The sequence below is a fragment of the Diabrotica undecimpunctata genome, chromosome 8 (assembly GCF_040954645.1).
Source record: "Diabrotica undecimpunctata isolate CICGRU chromosome 8, icDiaUnde3, whole genome shotgun sequence".
NCBI classification, from domain to species: Eukaryota; Metazoa; Arthropoda; class Insecta; order Coleoptera; family Chrysomelidae; genus Diabrotica; species Diabrotica undecimpunctata.
The window spans coordinates 42,496,436-42,518,736 of record NC_092810.1 but is presented as its reverse complement, the minus strand read 5'-3'; positions in this window follow the sequence as shown (position 1 = coordinate 42,518,736).

Below are 22,301 nucleotides of genomic sequence, written 5' to 3'. Positions count from 1 at the left end.
CGTTGTAAAAAATATTTGGTATTTCATATTTTACCTACTGATTAACAACATAATCAGCTAATTTTAGCATGATTCATAGTCTTCTATTTTTTATTAAAAAATATAAGAATATATTTTTTTCAACATTCAACACTTTAAAACCCAAATCTTCTTTATTATCCCTTACCATTTTTTACTGCCGGACCCCTCAATCATAAAAATGCAAATTACTGAAATATAAGCATCATAATATCCTGTAAAATTTATCTTCACAAAGGTGAAGGTAAGTGTAAAACTTGATACACTGTAAATTACCTCAGAAACAAAACAATTGGTTTAACAGAAAATATTTTTTTAGAAATTATAAACCGAGTTGTGCAAAATGTTATCTAATACATAATTCACAATAAAGCCCTATTAATTTTACCTTGAAATTGAAAGAAATTGTCTTCTTTTTTTCTTTCTTTTTATGGTTTTAATTAAATGGTTTTCTTATTGATCTAGATTATGATCTAAAAGAAACAAGACACCATTTTCTATGGTGATGTTATGAAATACTGCCGTTGCTGCTATTACATTCATAGTCACTTTCAAATTTAATATCATTCGATGTTTAAAAATTTGAAATCATTTTTTATACCCCGTATTACCGTTTTCCACAATATTCTTAGTTTGTATGGAAGATTCATTATAAAGATTCTCTGCTTCTGTTCTAGCATCTTGTCTAGCTGTATCATCAAATATGATTTCAAACTGTAACCACACTGATCAACTATAAAAAATAGTACAAACCAACAAAGTTTCCAGCTTCAAATCTTTGGATGGCATGTTGTTTTATAATGTACAGAACCCAGCCATTTTTAAACTAGTCACTAGGGATGGGAAAAACCTACCGGTTTTAACCGAAAACCGGTTTTTTTACTTCGCAATAACCGGTGTTATCGGTTGTTTTTTTGTCCCGGTTAAAACCGGTTTTTTATTTTTAAAGTAAAAACCGGTTATTAGGTTTTTACGGTGATTAGGATTAGATTAGGTATTATTTTGGATCCCAATCATAAATTATTATTCTCAAGTAATTATTCCAAACAAAACCATAATTCAAATTTTATTTTATTTTATAAATACAGAAGCAAACTGAAAGTGCAAACTTGTAACCTATTGGATTAAAAAACAAAAAACCGGTTTTTTTTGGCGGGTTATAACCGCCAGGTTAAACCGTAAGCAAAAAAACCGGTATAACCGAAAACCGGTGTTTTGTCAAAAACCGCCATCCCTACTAGTCACTCATTTTTTGGACATTTAATGCACAATTTCTTTTTTTAAACGATATTATATTTCTGAATTTGCACCTCTATAAATATATCAATCCGTATTAAAGTACAAATAACTGCAGCTCTGCATCTTGGAAATTATACAATGGCATAAAACTCTTCTTCAATGTGAACTTTTTTATTATTTATTTAATTCGTAGTGGTGTTGATGCCATTATCTTAGTTTTATCTTTATTTACTTGCAGGCCCATATTTTTTGAGGCGTTTGACAAGGTGGTAAACATTTGTTCTAGCTTGCGTGTTGTGCGGGCAACTAGATCAACATCATCTGCATATGCCAAAATTTGGGATGATTTATGAAAAATGTTTCCTCTGTGTATTTGGGCATCCCTGACCGCCTTTTCTAGAGCTATGTTGAAAAGAATACACGCCAGCGCAAATTCCTGTAGCAGCCCAACATGCGTTTCAAATGCCTGTGATTGTTCGCCCTGTATTTCGACTTTACAAACAACTTTACGCATTGTAGCCTTAACTAATCTTATCAGTTTATCGGGTATGTGGAATTCATCCATGGCTTCATACAATTTATTTCTTAGGTCACTATCATAGGCCGATTTGAAGTCTACGAAAAGATGGTATATGTCGATATTGAATTCATTGGTTCTTTCCAGTATTTGGCTTAGCACAAAGATCTGGTCTGTTGTTGATCGACCAGGCCTAAAACCACTTTGATATTCGCCTAGAAGCTCCTCTGAATATGCACTTAGGCGACCATATAAAATACTCGAAAATATTTTGTATGCTGTATTAAGGAGGGTTATTCCTCTGTAGTTTCTGCATTCTAATTCATCGCCCTTTTTGTGTAGCGGGCAAACGATCCCAATACACCACTCTTCTGGGATTTGTTCCTCATTCCAGGCTCTTAGTATGATTTTATATATATGATTAGTCAGAATAGCACCTCCACATTTAATAAGTTCCGCGGGTATACCATCACTTCCTGGAGATTATTTTTTAGGTGTTTTATTGCATCCCGTACTTCCTGAATTGATGGAGGCTCCAATGGTATATTGTTGTTTGCTCTTGGGGGTGGTTGATTTGCATGTTCTACTTCGATAGTAAGTAGTTCTTTATAGTGTTCCACCGACCTTTTCAATACTTCTTCTTTTGTATTGAGTATATGCCCCTCCTTAGTCTTACATAGTCCGATCCTTGGCTTAAATTCTTTTCTTGCTTTATTTAGATTTGTATAGAATTTTCTTGTTTGATTTTCCTTTTTTAATGCCTCAAGTTCTTCGAATATTCTATTTTCATAAGTTCGCTTTTTTCTTTGATGGATGTATTTCTCTTCTCTTCCGAGATCTTTATATTTTTGTTCTTTTTCTCGGGTTCTTCTTTGCTGCATCAGTTTATATGCATTGTTCTTTCTTCTTGTAATGTCCTCGCACTCAGCATCGAACCACTCATTGCGTGGTGGTGGTCTTTGCGGCCCTAGAATGTTATTTGCTTTGTCTTTAATGTAATTTTTACACTCTTCCCATCTTATATACTAAAAGGCTATGCCCTTTTCTTGTGCGCAATACTCCTCCTAAACGGTGATAGATAGGAGAATAATTTTTTCAAATAATTAAACAGATTGTTGAGTAGATCCCCCTAAGGTTTAAAATTTAAAAAATTTGAACCGGTTTAAAAATGGCGGCCATAAAATGAATTTTTCCTATAGTAAAGTATAGGAATTCAATATTATACACAATGCAACAACGCGTCAATTCTCGAATGCTGGAATGCACCAACAAGTATTTCCACTTAAGGAATAACGATAATGACCACTCAAAATTCGGGATCCTCCTGTCTCCGATTTTAATTTATGGGGTCTGTTTTACACTATCTGATGAGTTGGTATTTTTTTATTTTTATGTTTAGTTAGAAAGTATTCTGTTTCCAACAAGTGCAGCGTGTGTGAGGTGTTGTGATTGATATTTAGAGATTTAGACTACGTTTTAAGCTTAATACTTGAAGAATTAAATAATGAGGTAAGCATTACTTTGTTTTTAATTTATTAGTTAGAAATATATTATTAATTTTGTTGGGAATAAGCTACAATTTTACTTTAAATTAGGTTTATTTTAAATAAATAAATAAAAAATAAACTTATTATAAAGTAAAATTGTGGCGTATTCTCAAAAAGTGGAATAGTAGGCGGTAGTGTAGACTAGCGCGGAGCATCATACTGTTTTCTGTATTTTCTAAATTTAAATTATATTTAAATATAAATTTAGTTAGTTAGTTAGAGTTCTCAAACCGACTTCTTTTTCTTAAAAGTTTCATTTTACAATCTAAAATATACAAAAAAAAAGTTACTTCCGGTTTTACTTCCGTTTCTTATTTAAGAGGGACGGAGTCTAACAATTATATTGTTTAAAATAACCTAATAATAATGTCCTAATGTAAATCTTCCTGAAAATCCTAAAAAACTAATGTATCGATTTTCAATTTAAAAAAATTGGAATCGATACAGTTTATTTTTAGGATTTTTGGAACATTTACACCAGGCGACGGAAACGATGGATCGTTAGACTCCGCCCCTCTTAAATATCAGCAAAACTTACATCAAAACTCGATGTCGAGTTGGTCCGCTAGTTGTTCACTAATTGTTAGATTCTCTTTAGTTATGTATTTAGTTTCGATATCATTTTGAAACCTTTCTACCGTTTGCGGGTTTTTGAGGAGTTCAATATTAAAGCGCCTTTCGATTCTAGCCCGAATTATTGTGCCAACTAGAAAATGATCTGAATCAATATTGGCGCCTCGATAGGTGCGGACATCCATAAGGTTGGAGAAGTGTCTATCATCTATGATCACATGATCAGTTTGGTTGTTCGTTAATCCATCAGGCGAGGTCCAAGTCCCCATATGTATTTTTTTTGTGTAGAAAACATGTGCTTCCTACGATCATGTTCTTTGAGGCTGCGAACGTGACTGCTCGGTGTCCATTCGAATAAGTATTATTATGGAGACTATATTTACCAATGTGCGGTAGATATATTTCTTCCCTTCCAATTTTTGCGTTCAGATCACCGATTACTATTTTAATGTCATTTCTGGGACAATTGTATTTATTATACTTATAATTAATTTTGTGAAAGAGCTGAAAACAAGAGTTTTCAGTATTTTATTGTTAGATAAACACAAAAATATAATACGTTGTTAAATCAAATTTACATATTATGTCAATGATTGTTTTTACATTACATTTATCACCACATTAAACAAATTAGTATATGTTCATAATATTCAAAGGTCTGTTTTTAAACAAAAACTTTTTTAATAGCTCTGTCAAACGGTTCCCTGTCATTAAAAAAGTTAATTAAAAAACTGTTTTAATTATCCAACCCCAAACAAAAATTGCAAAACGTTATTTTATGTCCGATTTATGTATGGTAGAGCCGAAGCAGGAGCTTAAAAGCAAGCGGGCTTATAGGTGTATTCGTTGGGCCAGACCACGACATTGTAGAGCCATAGTTATGTTTAATTTTGCGTTTTGTACTAATTGACTAACACGTTTAATGGTCCCAATAACAGCTAAATAATAGGAGAGAGATGACCCTAGGAGATGATATCGTTTACGCCACTACAGTGGTGTGTATAATAGCCCGAGAAAAAATTCTTTCAAATAAAAAGTTATTAATGAATTCCTTTCACGATTACAAAATAAGATTATTAGTTTTGATAAAATTTGTTAAGTCAGGAAATTAAATTTTAATGTCAGGACATTAAGATTTAATCTCCTGACGTTATGTCAAAATGTGTATACATAGCAAAATAAGGACACAGCAGATGAATCAACAGCTGAATTAGCAGATTTCCGTGACTACACAACGAAACAAATACTTTCATTCTATAAGCGTCAATAAAAAACTAAAAATTCCGTCAAAGGCAGAACTGGAATAAAATATAAACATATAACTTCCGTGGTATGGAACAGGAATGATAATACAGCCAACAAAATAAAAAAAATGGTGTTTGAAAAATAACGAATTTTAAATATTTTTGATAATCTGATTTCAAGAGTGACTTTTTGTTCATAGTATTTTTTTTTTTGAATCGATGGTATAGTTTTAACTTCGCTTGAAAAGATATACACAAAGGCATCTGGAAATCAACACACGGACTTAGAGTAAATATGATAGAGTATTATATTGTAGACTTTACACCAATCCAGTATAATAAACGTTCGGTCCAGAAGAGGGGCAAATGCGGGTTCTGATCACTACTGGATCTAAAGTAGGATAAGGGCCAGAATTTGAAACGTTTAAAAAGAAAACAGGTTCTAAACATGAACCATACAATGCAGAAATAATTAAAATTTACTAACAAAAATTAAGAATATAAATAAAATATAATTATTTAATAATTCCGTTATATAAACATAAATATAAAAATAATTAAAAAGGAGGAATTTTATGAAATTTTAGAACAACAGTACACAACGGCACCCAGGTACGACCTCAAAATCATACTGGGAGACTTCAATGCCAAACTAGGTAAAGGGGACCATCTTAGAGAGGTGATAGGTACACATGACTTACATGATAACACTCATGATAACGGATCAAGACTGGCAGAATTCGCTGTAGCAACAATATGGTAGTAAAAAGTACACAATCTCAAAGAAAAAATATACATAAAGTAACCTGGATGTCAAATAACGAAATCACACGAAACCAGATAGACCATGTGCTTATCAATGGAAGACATTCTAGCAATATCATCAGCTCACACAGTCTGAGGGGAACAGAAAGTGACTCTGAGCACTTCCTGGTCAGAACAAAAATGAGAACAAGGCTAAAGACGAGACAGCCAAAGCAACGCCAACAAGAAAACAGATAGGACATTTCAAGGCTCGATTTACCTGATAATAAACGCCAATATCAGGCACTGATCCAAAACAAATTGCAGACAATGGAAGAAGAAGAAACGTCAACGCCAGAATTGACCATAGACCAAAAATGGCAAAATATAACGAACGCCATAGAAAGTGCCGCAATGGAAACTATAGAAAAATAAAGGAATAACAAGGAGAAAATCCAGTGGTTTGACCAAGAGTGCGAACAAAGCTTGCATCAGAAAGCAATCAAGAGGCTAGAGTTACTAATACGCCCTACAGATGAGAACAGGGAAAACTACAACAGAGTAAGGACTCAAACAAAAAGACTTTTGAGAAGAAAAAAGAAACAGTACCTAGAAGCGCGAATACAGCAACTGGAGGAGGAACGTAGAACCAATCAGTCTAGACAGTTTTATAAGGACCTAAAAACAATGAAAGGCAACACAACCAACAGCCCAAGATTTATAAAAGACGATGCAGGACAATTGCTCACAGACGACGAGGAGATAAGCCGCCAAAGGAGAAAGTATTTTAAGCAACTCCTAAATACATAAAAACCAACAACGACAGGGCAACAAAGACAGTACCAGTTAGCCGAACCTGAAATACCAGGGCCCACACTAGCTGAAGTAAAGTCCGTAATTTCATCCCTAAAATACCATAAAGCCCCAGACACAGACGGCATAAAGGCGGAACTAACAAAAAAGGGGGAGAAAAGCTTCACCTTGAGATATATCACCTTATAAGATAAGTCTGGGAAAGAGAAGAAATACCGAAACAGTGGCATGAAAGCCATATAGTACCTATCCACAAGAAGGGAGGCAAACAAATATGTTGGAATTATAGAGGAATACCGTTAATCAATACAACGTACAAAATTATATCCATAATACTGACTAGAAGGCTAACTCCATACGAAGAGGAAGTAATAGGCGACTACCAAAGCGGATTCAGACCGGAAAGGTCGACCATAGACCAGATATTGGAAGACAAGGTGTTGGAAAAAAACTGGGAATTCAACCGCGATGTACACCAAATCTTCGTGGAATTTAAACAAGCTTACGATTCTGTTAGCAGAGAAGCATTGCAGGAGACCATGGTAGAAATGGGAGTACCTGGAAAGCTGATACGATTAGCACAGGTGAGCACAGAGAACGCTTCCGCATGGATCAGAATTGGCAGCACCACGTCGGAGGAATTCCTCATTGACACCGGACTTAGACAAGGAGATCCTCTCGCCCCCCTGTCATTTAATTTTGCACTGAAACATGTGGTAAGGAAAGCTCAACCACAAGCTTTGCCGCCGAAGGATCAAAAATACTATTGGCGTTTGCGGATGACGTGGATACAATTGCACAATCCACCATAGATGCAAAAGAAGTTTTCACCCTAATCGAAAACAGAGCCAAGGAAGTTGGTCTGAAGGTCAACGAGGACAAGACCAAGTACATGGTGGTTACGAAGAACCCAAAACCAAGGGTTAGACAAAACGTAACAATCAATGAATACAACTTTGAAGTCGTCAAACAATTCAAGTACCTGGGAGCCATCAGAACATTTGAAAATAAATATGAAAAGGACGTTTCAGCCAGGATCATTGCAATAAACAGGGCGTATTACTAATTAATGGCCGTGTTTAAATGAAAAATACTCTCAATACCAGCAAAAATAAGAGTGTACAAGACAATAACCAGCGGAAAACGACAAAATTACTGGTACTGGACAGAAATATACTGCGGACTATCTATGGGCCTTGCAGAAAAGAGACAACAGGAGAATGGAGAAAAAGAGACAATGATGAACTCCAGACACTATATGGAGATGAAAACATAGTACGCTACAATAAAGCACCCCGAATAAGATCGGCGGGCCACGTACTAATATCGAGTGACCAAAGACTCCTGAACGCCACATTCTGGGAAAAGCCCGATGGCAGAAGGTCAGTTGGTCGCCCAAGAAATAGATGAAAAGACGCAGTAGCCAGTCATCTACGCAAAATGCGATTACAGCAATGGGAAATAGCTGCTTAGGACCGACAACAATGGAGGGCAATAACAAAACGCGGCCAAGACTCACATAGAGTTGTAGAGCCAAATGATGATGATGATGATGTTATTAAATAGACTTTTCAGTTATTTGGCGCTCAAGAGAATTAATTATTTCTCAGACATAAGTTCTTAGACCGACCCTTGTGAGATTACATGTCTTGTTTTATTTTTTAGATTACAGTTTCATATATCGCCGACTGATTATGGCTGTGAATCTGATCGTTGATGATAGTTTTAGGAGATTAGGAGAATAAGAGAATAAGTAAGTTTTTTTGTTTTTTTTTAATACTAATTGAATATTCGACTAAATAAATTACACTATTTGATCACTTAAGTATTGTTACACTTCGTTTAAATAACTTAATTCAAAAACCAACTTGTTTACAATACTAAACTCAATCATAGTAATTATATACTTCAAAATCTAAATTACTGTTCTATAAACTATTAACTCTATATTTATATCATAACTTCATATTTAAATCTAAGGTTTATATTTGTCATAACAGTATTTTAAAAATGGGGAGAATTTACTATTGTACAATTCAGCACATTGGACCATTTGAATTGATACCTTAAAGCGAATTTAAAACAGTCGTATATTCGTGGAATGAAGTGTAATATCAAGTTAACAATAATTTAAGTAATATCAAAGAAAAAGTCCATCTTTGTACTAGCTAGCGCACGTTTAAGATTTTGTAGACCAGAAGAAGTAATAAACCGTTGAAATGTTTGATTAGTATCAACAACTTTATGCTCAGAGTCAATAAATAAAAATTGAGCTTGATGGTCAGAAAAACAAGGTTTAAATAGGGAACACTTCTTCTTCATGAAGTATTCTTACCTGTTGCTAATGGGCTGAAGAATACTTATTTGTTAAATTTATTGGATCAAGTTTAAGTTTAAGGACCGTGGACTCACATAATATACGATAACTACACACCAAAATGTCATGAACAACCCATACGCTTTGACAACATAAGAAGTAGAATAAATATGACACCAAATAAGTTAATATTTTAAATGGCAAAAAAAAAACAAAAAAATAAGGAGACTGAAAATTAAATCGATAACTGCCTAACACCATTTAATAAATACTACACGTACGACGCTGACGATGTTCGATGACCCGATGGTCTACCGGTGATTGCCGATCTGCGGTAATTACATTAACATTACCGAATTTCTGTTTTGATAATAGGATCGATTACGTTTCGAGTATAACCTTTCCGGGACTCTAATTGTTCCCGAAGGGAAAATATAAAGTTGAGCGAAATGGATAGGTGCCCATTTAACACAGACCGCGATGAAAAATCTGCATGTTTTTATATTCGTTATTCCAGTGTTGTGGTTTCAATGTTACGGATACTTTTAATTAAGCATTACGTAACTTTTTGTATTTTTTGTGTATGCATGTACTACGTTTGATGCTATGGGCCATTGGAGTTAAACAATTAAAGCCGATTTTTTAACCAGAAATGACTTTTTCTTGCTATTGACCCTCTTCCACTTATCATCCCTTGAAATTTAGGGTTTGTGGGGTAAAATAACTGATACTTATTTAACCTCGCTATGTCTTCTATGTGGAGTATCTTCGGTTTTTTTATAGTCAGTACAATTTACTTATCTTTTTTGTTCCTTGTTATACCTCATCGTTTGTGATTATATGCTGATAATCAGTAGCTACAGAATTTCTTCATACAGTGTGTTCGTAAAGTGTGGAATAAACTCTTTATTTCCTAAATGAAAAGCGTTTTTAAAAAAATCGAAAGACACGTCGATTTTTAAATTTTTGTTTTACATTGCACAATAAAATTTCATTATACAAGGTGATACACATTACAGTGATGATGTCATCGGCTCTTTTTTTAAATCCAATACCCTGTTTTTTAGGACATTTCTATATCGATAAAAATGAGCTGATTTCAAAAAAGTATAATTCTCGGGTCTAAAGGATATATTTTGAAAGATATGCGCATAGAAAATAAATTATTTATTATCAATTGCAAAAAAGTAGCCTATTTCTAGTTTTTGGTAAACTGTAATTATTTTTAGTAACGTTCAATAACAATTAACTAGTACAATCGTTGTATTAATTCGTGAATGTTCTGTATTATTGCTTAGAAATAATTTTAAGTAGAAATGAATTTGAGTGTAAACCAAAGAATTGAAATACTCATGATGATTGGGTATGGAGACAAATCGCGAACTCAGATGGAAGTGTGTAATTTATTTAATGATAAATATCCAGAAATACCCATCACGCGGTCAACAGTAAGTAAGATTGAGAAGAAATTTCGAGAAAATGGTACGGTTGAAAATGCACGCAAATCAGGTCGTCCCTCTGTAAATTATGGTACAACATTAGATATTCTACTTGCTTTTGAAGAAGATGCGCACACTTCTGTTCGTAGATCTCGATGTTTGCAAAACAACGGTACACAAAATACGTAAAAGTAAGTAAAGTAAGTAAAATGCACAGTTGTACAGGAATTAAATGAGGATGATCCAGATAAAAGAATACAATTTTTCGAAGTAATGATGGATAACAGCCACCGCAACCCTCTCTTGGTTCAAAATATTATTTTTTCTGATAAGGCTACATTCAAATTAAATGACGAGATAAGCTATCAGAATTGTAGATACTTGACAAAAGAAAACTCCAACTGGATGCGGGAACATCATACACAATACTCGTAAAAGGTAAACGTATGGGCTGGCATTGTACGAAATAAAATCATTGGACCCTACTGTTTCGAAGGTAATTTAAACAAGCCAGCATACCTTTAGTTTTTAAGTGGGTATCTAGTACATACTTTAGTTAATTTATTCCCCAGTACAATTATTCTTGGAGGTTTTGATAAAAAATTATGGTTTCAACAGGATGGTGCCCTCCGCATTATGCTTTAGATGTTCGAAGGTACCTAAACGAAATTTTTCCAAACAGGTGGATTGGAAGACGTGGACATATTGAATGGCCAGCAAGGTCAACAGACCTCAATCCTTTGGATTATTTTATGTGGGGTCATTTAAAGAATGTTGTTTATAAAACGAAACCTGCAAATATTCTAGACTTAAAAACAAGAATTCGTAAAGAAATAAACAATATACCTCAAGAAAGCATAAACAAGGTTCTACAAGAATTTGTACAACGTTTGGGTTACTGTCAAATACAACAAGGGCTACAATTCGAACGTTTAAGATTAACTCATGTATTAATTACTGGATTACTTTCAAGTTATTTATTATAATTTATTAATATTACAAATCAATAAAAATTAATTTTCTAAGCGCATATCTTTCAAATTGTATCCGTTAGACCCCAGTAGGGATGGGAAAAACCTACCGGTTTTAACCGAAAACCGGTAATGTAATATTTACATAAGAAGCGATCTGGTACATCATCTATTTTTCACACTTGACTCTTGACATTGAACGTGGGGCTTTTTCTGATTACCAAAAATAATGTTCTGACTATGAATATCGAATTACCGATTACGAATACGAATTTCCAAGGATTTCTGTACGTTTTAAAAACGATACACCCATACAGGAAGTATTAATTGAGTTAAAATGTATCTGTTATACAAATATACAAACGTGTTAAAAGTAATACATGATAAATTTTTTTTGATGGTAGTAAAATTAAAAGATGAATTGCATTATCCAATTTATTTTTAAGTAAAATATTTATGTTGATATTATTTTTTTTAAATCCCATTTGAAAGAGTCTGAGAAATTTTTTATAAGTTGAAATGGTTGGGGTGGTAAATTTTTTGGGTTTGGGAGGAGAGGAAAATTGGTGGGTATTTTAGAAGATTATATTTTTAAATGGTAAATTAAATTTGCATCATTAATTAAATACAACTATAGCATATTATATTCTACTCTCATAATATATTCAATGACAATAGAACCTGAATTATTTTAGCGCTCTCTGTTGAGCAGTAGTATAATAATTTTGATTTACTGTTCTCTACATCTGACTACTGAAATTTTATCGCCTTTCGATGAGGCCACAAAGGGAATCTCGGGTTCCCAGTACATTACTGCTAGGCATGTTATCCCCCTTGTGTCTATTATCGAAAGATCTTTAAAAAGCCTCAAGCCAAACCTCAGTACAGCTCAAAAGTTATGCCAAAAGCTTATACCTAGCCTTTAAGAGGGGGGCACTAAGCTTTTACGAAACCCCCTACTTTGCCATGCTACAATCACGGACCCGAGGTTCAAAAAACTATATCTGAATCTGTCTATGGCGGAGACAGTCACATCCAATTTGGGCTCGTAAGTTAGGACGTATCTTACCGAAATCGAAAAACTTTCTCCTTCCTGCTCCTTCCAGACTGAAGAAGCTAAAGTGAGTTTAAAATCAAACCCTCTTTGGTCTTTACACGATCTGGAGTTGGTGAACAGTGGTCTCAGTTCTGATTGAATCTATATCTGCAGCAGCCTTTGCTGCCGAGATTAAGTGATCCGTTTTCATTACAGGAGCAGAACAGAACCTGTATGCCAGGCTTGGCTTTTATACCTAAAAAATACATGTCGTTGGTTGGAAGTTCGGTGGCATCAGAGAGACTGGTGTCATCATTGAATGATATTGTGTCAGATGAAAGAAGCCGTTTAACCGACCAACATATATATGAACGAGTTTTTCTCAATAGGCTTCATGAAAAATACTGGCCAACATAATGCTAAATCCATTTCATATAATATAACCTATTTGTAACCTTCTAACCTCTACTTTTTTACTTCAAATATTACGTCATTCTACTTATATTATACTTCTATTGTATATTATTGTAATATGTATATATTAATCTTACGCTATATTATATTTAATAATAATCAATAAATATATAATAATAATAAAATAATAAATAAATATAATAATTAATAGAATAAAATGGTTTTATTAAAAATTGTGTTTTATGTATATTTATATTGATGTTCTTTTGATAGTACTAATTTTGATTATATTGATATCGATTCGAATGTAGTATCGCAAACTAAAGTGCATTGTAAATGTAACTTTGTAACCTATTTTATTAAAAAAAACCGAAAACCGATTTTTAGAAAAACCGGTTTTTTTTGGCCGGTTATAACCGCCAGGTTAAACCGTAAGCAAAAAAACCGGTATAACCGAAAACCGGTGTTTTGTCAAAAACCGTCATCCTTAACCCCCAGTATTATACTTTTTTTGGAATCAGCTCATTTTTATCGATCTAAAAATGTCCTAAAATACAGCGTGTTACATTAAAAAAACCAATGACGTCATCACTGTAATGTGTATCACCTTGTATAATGAAATTTTATTGTAAAATGTAGAACAATTAATTTAAAAATCGACGTGTTTTAGATTTTTTTAAATAGGCTTTTCATTTAACAAATATCGAATTTATTCCATACTTTACGGACACACTGTATAATAGTCTTCTTCCTCAGTATAAAATATGGTCCGAATTTTGGCGATCATTAAGTTATCATGGTTTCTCGACCGCTTTTTGAAACGCAGAGGTAATTTCAAATCATTGTCGGTTTTCAGTCATAAGATAAGATGGTTTCCCGTCCTGTTTTAACAAATTTTTTGCCCTACATCTTCTAGCAGGTCTTCTTCTTTGTGTCTTTCCCGGCGGGACAAAGTCCACAATACATTTCGGCAATCTATGCTCTTTGTAAATGACAGGATGATTGCAGGACTCTGTTTGTAATTAATTATTCTACTTCCATTCTGTTCCATATTTATTCTGTTTTCATTCTATTCTCTCTGATGATTTGTAGACATCTTTTCATAAATTCCAATTTAACTGTTCTTATTTATTTTTATTTAATATGTGGTAATATTCAGCACTATGCTCTGAAAAATCTTGTTTTCTTTGGTTAGACTGTTGTTTCATATCACTCCAAGGAGTATTTTCGTGGTCTGTTTTCCACGTGTTCCTAACGTGTTAAATTGACCCTAAATACTTAGAAGTTTTACAACTCTTAACAGTCTCTTCTTCTAAACTGACGTTTAAATGGGCAACCTCGAATACAATAAATAAGTAATCGGTCTGACACATATTTATCTTAAGTCCACATAGCTCGTAGTCTTCCTTTAATTTCGTTATTATAATATATTGCATGTCCACCCTGTTTTGTGCAAAAATAACTTAGTCATCTACGACAAGTAGTGAATGTAATATATTATCTTGTACTGGCATACCCACTGGTTCTGATTTTCTGTAATATCCTTTTAAAGCCTGATCTATATACATGTTATATATGTTAAAAGTGTAGCTGATGGACTGCATCTCTGTTTTTGATATTTTTCTTCGTTGCAAATTACGTGACTGAAGTGAAGTGAATATATAGAACAAAAAAGACTAAAGTGGTATGGACATGTAAGAAGAACTAGCGACAGCAGATGGATAAAGAGAATAACCGAATGGAGCCCCATAAGAAGAAGGAAAAGAGGACGACCCCGAAAATTATGGAGGAACGAAGTAGACGACGCCATGAGTAAGAGAGGACTAAACGATGGAGAATGGAACAATAGAGAGAGATGGAAACGGTTGAGCGAGGGAAGGCTATAGAATCCCTAAATATATGTATAAGTGCTCAAACTTAGGTTCTTTTATTAAGTTAAGCATTCTTTCTTTTTTTGTTATTGTTGTTTATGATTAATAAAACATCTTGTAGTAAAAGTAATTGCTACTTTTATCAGAGTACCACATGTTGAGCAATATAAAAAAGATCAAAATCTATCAATAATAAGACTGACACAAAAGATCTTTTCAATATGTATCATAATTTAATAAATTCAGTTGTATTTGCACCGTCGACAGATATTTTAAATACGACCTTAAACCACTCGTATTTAGAAGTACCTGCCAGATGCATTTAGAGTCAGATACCACTTTTTTTCATTACATTTTAAACTTTCAAAATGTGTAGATATAAAATATAATTGTGTATTATGTAAACATGAAATACCACAAGACATAAGTGACTATAAAAAAATAAAAAAAGGTTTGTGGTAGTTAACCATCATTTACAAACTGAGCACCATTTTGACTAATCAAACGTTAGAGTTTTAAGGCAAGAAAGTAGTTACAAAAAAGATTGTTTTTGGAAATGTGTCACATCAATAAAGAAAAAATGGCAATAAATTACAAGGGAGGCACGGGACAGTTAAGCAATATCTACTGTAATACTTTAAAGAATTTAACTTAATTTTTCTGTATTGTAGCATTTCCATTTCACCCCGTATATAATCCTGTAATATTCTCAATCTTTTTGCGTCGCTAAGATTGATAATATAAGCATTTTCGAGTCTGTTCATAATAATTTTAATTGCTATTTCGTTTGATATTGATTCCGCCTAGATATTGCACGTCAAATAAATATGAACATTTACACTTAGGTTGGTGGGTAAATTTACGAATGATTTTGGGTGATGAGATCACTGCTTGGTAAACCGGCTGTCAAAGCAGTCCGGATTTTCTTAAAATTCGTTATCGTTCTTCGTTATTGGTTTTGTCATCGGAAATTAGTTAGTAAGCAGTAAAAGAGTAGCAGATTGAGTTCTGAAGGGGCAAGATCTTTTTCGGTGGCAGTTCCAAAAAAACCGGCAAAAATATTTGTTTAATTTCATTGAGTTAGATGGAGGTGAATTTAATCTCAAAATGCTATTTGACAGTCTTTGTATAGTGAGATAATCACCAGCCTCTTGCTGTATTCCATGACACGGGGTTTGAAAAACAGCGTTCCTAAGGTTTTAAGAGGTTGACATGGTTTTAGTTTAGTCAGAAACCCTCTGGTTACGCTCCGAGGTGGTCCGTAGGGCAAGTGCATACTAATAAATTACTCTATTGTATTGCGGTTTTAAATGGCAATAAATTTTAACTAAATGGTCACAGAAATATGATACTTTAGAGCGGTTTCTGTGTTTGCGCGACGTAATTTCCAAAAATAACAAAAGAGAAAGTCAAATTCTCTGAACTTAAAAACAGACTAAATGTGCTAGCCAGTTTAACAATGAAATTTTACTACAGAAAACAATATATTTTAAAGCAAATCTGTAGTTATAATAGACCATTAAATAAGATCACATTATAGTACAGTAAAAGAAAAATATTAAATATAAAATATGAAAATAAATACTACATACTTTCCCATATATATATATATATATATATATATATATATATATATATATATATATATATATATATATATAAACTCAACAGGCTTCTGGGTTAAACCGCGTTGATTATCACTGCGCCGAGCTTTGTCTCTGATGCTTTCTTTAGGGTTTTCGAGGTCTCAGTCTTCCGAGCCCTTAAACGCTACTACACTGATCACTAACCAATGCGCTACATTGTATACCCTTTAAATATCAAAATAATCTTCATTAGTCACTCCAAGTTGTCCAATCTCAGATCCTGAAAAGACCAAATCCCCAATGAAAACCATGGTGTATACGAGATATCCTTTTGTAGACACCATGGTCTTACCAAAAAACAAAAACCATAGCTTCTATCAGCTCCTTAAAATCAAGAATTATTCGTTTTTAATTTCGATGGCTTTACGAATAGTAAAGCCATCGAAATTAAAAAAACGGCTTAAACACACAGGATGATGCTACCAGGGGGCCGGCAATTTGGCGACCACTACGCGACCCCACGCGACAACCGATCCCGCTCAGATCGTTTCTGCGCATAATGTTCCCGTGCATACTGAGGGTATAAAAACAGCTACACCGGATCACTCGACACTAAAGAGTAAGCAGATTGAGACCATAGTTCCGTTTGACGGTTCTAGTATTTCTGAAGAACAAGATACTGGTACGTCAAGAATGAGGGGAGTAGGCAGATTGAGACCTCGAACTTGAACGAAATCATATCCCTCTTGATAATGGCTCCAAAATAGGTGCCGAAACGTCGAGTTTTAATCTAAACGCGGTTCTTCCGGAGAACTTAGAAATGTTCATTTACCTAATCGTTTATTTGCTGTTAGCTTGCCGTTTATTATTTGGTTCTTTTAGCTCTAATTCTTTACAATTTCAGATACTTATCTTTTATCTATTGGTTACTTTAGCTTGTTTATCATTGGCTTGCCTGGTTCGGGGTGTTTTTGATCCGTTTAAATTTATTTTAATTTAATTACAAAACAAACACGTCCTATTTGTATTTGCACCCTCTAGCCATTTTATTAACTCCCTTTTTCTACTTTATCACTTCCATTATCCCTCATCTTAATTACCAGTTATAGAAACCACATTCACACCACTGCGACCTCTCCCTATGTTGACGTTAAGTGGAAAACCTGCGGCTACGAGTCTTTCATTATCCTGAAAAAACTCCATCCATACGGTTCGCGTTTCCCTGGAAAGTGCCTCTAAATTATTATCACCGCAATTACAATAGACCGGAGCGCGGTTTTTATTTAAAGCTCTTTTTGATGTTGCTGTGTTTACTTTTTTGCCGGTCGTTTTATAATTTAGGGTATCGCAACGTGGACGACTCGTTTGTATACACTCGATATACAAAAAGAAGAAAAAAAAAACGGAGTAAAATAGCGACGAGACTATGCGTTGTTTGCGCGTCGACAACAAAATTGGGTATCTTTGTTGTGTTTTGTAGACATCATTACCCAATTGACGTTCTCGGATTAGAAAATGTTTTTGCTAAATTGCTAAAATTTATTTTTTAGACATATTCTTTCTGTATAAAAGTCAATATTTCTTTCGCATATGACGTCACGATTCAAGGTGGGAAACTTTCATATCCATATTGCTTTTTTGAAATTTAACCTTCGCTTAAAAGGAACATTTTTGTATCTGATTGCTGCTTCGGAAAGGCAATATATTGGTCTGTGTTCTGTTTTTGAGAGATCACTTCCAATGTTTTGTGTCATTTGATCTCCAATTCTGTCGCTGACAAAAATATTATCTGGGTTGTAATCTGCGCCATCTACTGCTATTACAAGATGTTTTGGATCATGAATAAGATTCTGGTTAATGGATTTTGCTTGTTTTTCTAGTTCTTTGCCATTAGTGTCTATCTTGTTATTCCTCCGCGTGACACTGTGTCAGTTAAGGTCACTCAGTACGAATTTTATTGGCTGTAAGTAAAAGTTATCTTATCTAGTTCTCCAAAAAAAAAGTCAGCGTTTGGAGGTTTGTTGATGGACGTTACCGCATAGGAATTGAACTCCACTCTAAGAATCACGAGTTTATTTCGGTTTTTTAAAGATGTAGAAGCCACGTCGATTCTGGTTGCCATACCGATCGTGTGTTCTCTACAATATAAGTTTTATACCCCCAATTTTTGCGGCTTACACTACCTAGATGGATTTCTTGAACTAGCAGGACATAGAGATCACGGTTTCTGCACAAATTAGACAACATACCCTCTATATCAGCCGATAGGCCTTTAACATCAATTAAAGTGGTCATAAAGGATGACCCTGATAAAGACCATTTTGATTGAGTTTGCATCTGTGTTGGTTCATCGGTGTTGAAAGGATTGGCCGATATTACACGTTTCCTGGGGATGCCCACTTGTGTTATTTAGTTGACACAACATACGTGGACGTTTCTTTCGTTTCCCCCATAAATTTAGTTAGGAAAACGGAGGGTATCGTCGTATACATAACTTTAAAATGTCCTTATCACATAGATTTTAATTAAAAGATAAAAACTAAAATGGAAACTTCCGTCAAATTAAATGTTTTTAAGTTTAAAAATCACCAGCAAATAAAAAACTTATTTGAAGAAATATGGCACTTTACATGATGACTATGTTAAGGTAAACCGACCTAATAACGGCCCAGTTAAGGAATATTTGACTTTAGACGTAGATATTAAGGAAACGAAATAATAGAGGAAATGGATTTAAAGTATATTTGATAGATTGATGTTTTCTTTATCAAAATAAATAATACAAAAATAAAAAAACGTGTTTTTTATTCGACAGAAAAAATTGTTTTCACCAAAATGCAAAAAACTTTAATTCCGACCTATGTTGAAAAATTAGTGGTAATTCCGGTCTAATGGTCATTTAATTCCGGCAAGCATATAAAACGAATTATCTTTTGTTTTTGTTTTAAACTATACACACAATTTTTTTGTAAATATGTACAGTCGGTTCACAATTTGTTGATAGCTCACTACAAGTTTAACCCTAATTAGAAAACTGAAATACAGAGAGGATAGGTAATACGATATAATAGTAAAAACCAACCTAAAACTGACGGTTTAAGACGTTTTCGACTAACCCACCTTATATCTGAAGGAATACAATACCTTATAAACCTATTACGGGGGTATTTTGAATGGTTAGAGATAAACGACCAGTGTCGTAGAGTATATGATTGAAACATTTATTTGAACTAAATAAATATATTTTTTAAATTGTACTTATGTAAATTGTATTTTTTAATAAAACTTATTTATTTTATTCAAAAATAAAAAGTTTCTTGCCATTTGTAAAAGATAGATTTATTTAATTAGGGAAAAAGGCGCCAAATGTCGCCTGGCAAAATTTCCAATGTGTTTTAAATGTATCCATTATTTTCGAATCCGGAGAAAACTAATAAATATTTTTGAAAAAGTTAAACGCAGAATTAAAGATTACATTATTACTCAGGGCAGAAAGTCCCTGAAAACTTCTACAATGTTTATTTTAATATGTTATGTAACAGGGGTGAAAATAAAAGAGAAAATATAGTATAATTTTTAATTGAAAATATTGCATGCAAAAGAAACTTTTTATTTATTCTAAAAAATATTTCATTCTGCCTTTAAATTTTTCAAAAATGCTGTTTAGTTTTCTCAGGATTTGAAAAAAAAAATGGATATATTTAAAACAAATTGAACATTTTGACAGGCGACATTTTGCGCCTTTCCCCTTTAATACCTTACGATTACAACTATTATTACTTACCTTATATAATTACGATTAGAAAACTATTCAAATTCAAAATAAATAGGATCAACTTCGGAATCCGAGTCATCTTGAGGGTTAATAATTAGCAGTTGTGTCTCTACGGTCGCATCAATTATGTTATCAAGATCCCACATTTTTTGTTCTTCTTCTATTACATGCCTTACTGCATCTTTCCAGTTTTGTTCGGTAATATGTTGTAAAGACTCGTATAACAATTCACGTACAGCTCGTATTTTATATAACGTATTTTTTCTAGCCACATAACTTTTCATTTGTGCCCAAATAAGTTTAATTGGATTTATTTCGCAGTGGTAGGGTGGAAGTCTAAGGATTGTAATGTTTCGCCTTTCCGCCATTTTGTCAACTACGTATTCCTTGAACTTAGATTTTTGTTGCCGGGCAATTTTTAGAAGTTCTGCTTTTACTATTCCATCTTCGTAAGGCAGATACTTATTCCGCAGCCAGTCAAGAATATCCTGTTTCTTCCACGCATTCGTTGGAAGTCTTTCTACTAGTCGTGAATGATAAGGTGCATTATCTAATACTATAATTGAATTTGGTGGTATGTGTTCAATCATCTGCTCAAAATACTCTTCGAAAACATCAGCTGTAATCTCCTCGTGATAGTCTTTTGTGATTTTGGACTGAAATTCCAACAAACCATGCTTAACAAGTCCTTTTTCACTGCCAATGTGAGAAATTATTAATCTACTGCCTTTACCAAAAGATGAGGAGATACCAGTAGACCAACCTTCCATAAAGGCTTGCCTGGAGCTTAATATATTTTTATCTGACCAAATTTTTTTTAGAGTATGACCTGAGTTTACCCACGTTTCATCCTGGTAGAAGATGGGCCTTCCTTCAGCCCGGAATTTTCGTATGGATCTTAGATAATTTCTTCTCCAACATATTATCTCCTCCCGGTCAATTAAAAGTGATTTTCGGTCTGATTTCTCCCACCCGAAATTTAATTCTTTTAAAACTTGCCACAATTTAGTTCGTCCGATATGAGGCAAATCCGGGTTGTCTCTAACTTCTTGTAAAATTTTGTTTAGGTTTGGTATTTCTTTTTTAAAAAAAAATCCATGAATTTTCTTTCGAATACCATTTTTGGCAAATTCATCAATTTCAATAGGCTTTTTTCCTCTCTTTAAGTGTTCGTTTGTGTTTGGGTTAGCTATACCATGTTTTTTTCTTTCTGATAGGAACCTATATATAGTTGACTCTTCTACGCCAGTCATGTTGGCACAACTTTCGACTATGTTGCGAACAGTGTTTGTGGAATTCTGAGAAACCAGAGCATCGTGAACATTCAGGACAATAGTCTTCTCTCTTGGTGAATAGACATACTTACTGACTGTACGCAACAGTACCGGTGTAAAACTTGATGATGTTGATGATGAAGCCATCACAAACAATCCAACAAAACTAGCACGAGCGAAAGGTACGTTTTTGTTCGTAGGTATATGGAATAAAAAATCACTCACGCACTGCATATAATTCGCAAAAGAAAAATTCGAGACGCTAATTACTGCCGTAGACGCGGACACCCCGACGAGCCGTAAATTGCATGCGATCAAAAACGTACTAAACAAAAAAATTGTTTTCGTTCGTAATAACTTCACCCTTTGAAATTAAGTTTCGAATATAAACTGAACAAACGAGGCACGTGGCCAAAGCATACCCATTATATTATTAAAAATCTGGGAATTCCATCCTAATTATCTTGCAACGAATAGTACCTTCGGATATGAATTCCAGGTTTTCTAGTAAAGTGATTAAATACGAAGATTAGTATTGAAATATCCACAGAGATCAGGTATTCTTATTTACAAAATTGTTAATGGTTAAATTCTTATTGTTATTAATATAATATAATTACATAACATTAGCCGTGAAAGTTTTAATTGTTTTTTTTTTGCTAAATATATTAGTATTAAAATATTATTAATATTATATATATATATATATATATATATATATATATATATATATATATATAACAGTATTAAAAAATATTATATTATTATTTAATGAATAAACACCTCAGGAATGCCTATTGTTTACGACCGTTTTATTAGTTTTAGGCACATTTCGTGCTCTCAACAATTTATGAACGGAGAATATTTTAATATTTTCAAAGTAGGTATACAAAAGACACAATCATAAAAACATAATTTGTATA